Consider the following 3,101-nt stretch of genomic DNA (forward strand, 5'->3'; position numbering starts at 1 on the left):
TCTTTGATGAGAAAGTATGAGCAGTATGATTTCTATAGATGTGTTAATACTGTCTGCCCACACATCTGATGCCTGAACTCTGTAATGGATACCTCAACATGGGGCTGCTCAAGCTACAGTCCAGCATCCCTGGCAGATGGACGTGGTGTCTTCAGAGGCATCTCGCATGGCCTCCCTGTACATGTTTGTACCCACTTGCCACCAACCTTGCCATAATGCCCAGTGGCACTGATTACCTCTTCATGTCCTGTGTTGTCTCCTATGACTGCCCCTCCTGCCCTTCTGTAAGCCAAGGAGAAAGGCCTCAGGAGAAATCAAACCTGCTAACACCTTGATTTTGAACTTCCAGCCTCCAGAATTGTGAGAAAATAAATCTCCGTTGTTTAAGCCTCACAGTCTGTGGTATTTGTTACAGCAGTACGTGCAAACTAATTTAGACATATAAAGTTAAGACATGTTGGCGGTGTTAGAGGCTGCTAGTTGCCTGTACAAACATCTATTTGTCCCTCTTATTTAGTAACAGAAAAGTTCATCAGGGGTTGGCACCTTATCTCTCATCCAAGGACAGTTCTTGCCATCCTTGTAAGTCTGTGGCTCTCCCAGGACTAAGTTCTGCACAGTGAAGTGGAAGTGGAAGTGTTCTCAGCACTTACAGGATATTTCCTTGAAAGGAAGGTGACATGCTCTTCTTTTCCTCCATCCTGCATCCTGGAATGGCTGGAGCTCTAGCTGTTGCTTTAGACTGTGAGGATATTGCCCCATCTGATGGATGGCAGTGCGGTGAACTGGAAGGAGGCAGGATTCCCGCTGCCAGTGTGCAGCTGCCTATCTCCAGATCTCTTTTATTTTATATATTTTTTTAAATTAATTAATTAATTTATTTTTGGCTGCCTCGGGACTTCGTTGCTGCGCTGGCTTTCTCTAGTTGAGGCGAGCGGGGACTACTCTTCATTGCAGTGCCCGGGCTTCTTACGGCGGTGGCTTCCCTTGTTGTGGAGCACAGGCTCTAGGCGCGTGGGCTTCAGTAGTTGTGGCACGTGTGCTCAATAGTTGTGGTGCACGGGCTTAGTTGCTCCGCGGCATGTGGGATCTTCCCAGACCAGGGCTCGAATCCGTGTCCCCTGCATTGGCAGGCAGATTCCCAACCACTGCACCACCAGGGAAGTCCCCAGATCTCTTTTTAAAAAAGGAAAAATCAACTCCATTCTTGTTTTAAGCTCTATTATTTTGGATTTTCAATTATGTGCACTTGAACCTAACCAAGCCTGATCCAAAGACAGTAAGTCAGTTAGAGGGGGACTCCAGCAGTGGCACCTAGGTCACATATCATGGATAATCTGCTAGATACTCAAGTTCAGGAAGATGGAGCCACTCCGTTACCTTAGAGATAAGAGACACCTTGGGGGTCCAGCTCTCTGGCTCAGGCACTTACTATGAAGGTACTACTTTCAAATAGTTGTAGCAACAAAAATGCCAGTGCCACGCAGCCACTAAGCCTTACTGGGGAATCTAGGAACGAGGTCCTCTGCCTCCTAGAGCTGTATTTTCAACTTCTGCACATGCTACCTCCCTGACAACAGCAGTTTTGAGACTGTCAAACACACAATGAGCCACTCTGTACTAGATATGCCTCGCTGTTTTATCTCAACCCATTCACCGCCCTCTTTTCTCCAAAGCCAATATACAGCCTCCCTTTGCCTTGATCTGATCCCCAGTGTCTTCCACTCACAAAGAGCATAGCAAAGTCACCTCAAATGTGTCTTTTTGGTCACTGAATTACATTTGTTACAGATCTTGCTTCCAGACTTTAGGGCATCACTCTGTGACAGTTAGAGCATGGGCTCTGAAGCCAGACTGCCTGGGTTTGAATCTCTGCTCTTCCAGTTACTAGCTGTATCTTTGGGCAACCTACTTAACCTCTCTGTTCCTCATTTTCCTAACTGAAACAAGATAACAGTACTTCAAAGGCTGTTAGGAGTTAATAAGTTAATGCATTGTGGAGCACCTAGCAGAGATAAGTGCCACAAAATGTTACTGGTTAGTAGCATTTATTAAAGAACAGCTATGGCAAATTAAAGGCTAGTATTCTGTTGGGGAAGCAACAACAGGAACTAACAAACCTCAACTCAAGTGACTTCAACCATTTCTTTATCTGAATCACTTTGGTTTCGGCAGAATTATAAGTCCACTACTAAAAATGATTCCCCTCCCCAGGCAGGGGTAGATTGCTGTCAAATAAAGAGGAAGTGGTGAAGTCATTCTCTCAGGGCCAGATTTCAGTCAACAGGTTAAATCTGGAACTGAAAAACTGCCATGACAGATGACAGTACAAGGTGGCATGGGAAGTAACAAGGCACAGGTTGACAGGCATCCAAAGAAGAGAACTTCCTCCTTATTTTTACAAAAACATATCCTCAGTATCTCTTTAGACCAGTGGAAACAATTTTGATTGTTATGAATGAGGGTAGGGGAGAACATCACAAACAGTATCTAGTGGGTAGAGGCCAGTGGGTAGGCTAAACATCCTACAACTCACAGGACAGTGTCCAGCAAAAAATTAACAGGTCCTAAATGTCAATAGTGCTGCGTTTGTAAAATCCTGCTTCAGACTGAGAACCAAAGCCATTTCCTTGGGTGTAAAAGCCCCCTAACCAGATCAAAGGGCAGGGCAAACATGCTATGCCGGGCATTATAATGATAATATCAAGCTTTTGCACGGAAATATGAGTAATAAACATCTTCCTATAGGTTTTATAGACAAACAAACAGGAATGACAAGGGGCATATTTGAAAATACTTTTTAAAATAAGAAAAATAACTTGGGTACAATGCTAAGCTAATGATTTATAAATGTCAGTGGGAAATTATACGTTACCAACATTGATTCAAGAAGAAACAGACAATGTAATGGACAATGCCAGGGAAGGAATTACTAAAGTAGTGAAAGTTCTACTCTGCTTTACACTACCCCCAACAAAAGCAACTGGTCCAGGCAGCTTTACAGGTGAACTTTTTTCAAATCTCCAAAGAACAGATAATTGCTAGGCTTTTGAAACTGTTCCAAAGCACAAAGAATAGTCTCCTAACTATTTTTAGCAACG

This window comes from Stenella coeruleoalba (genome assembly GCF_951394435.1).
Source record: "Stenella coeruleoalba genome assembly, chromosome: 20".
Classification (NCBI taxonomy): Eukaryota; Metazoa; Chordata; class Mammalia; order Artiodactyla; family Delphinidae; genus Stenella; species Stenella coeruleoalba.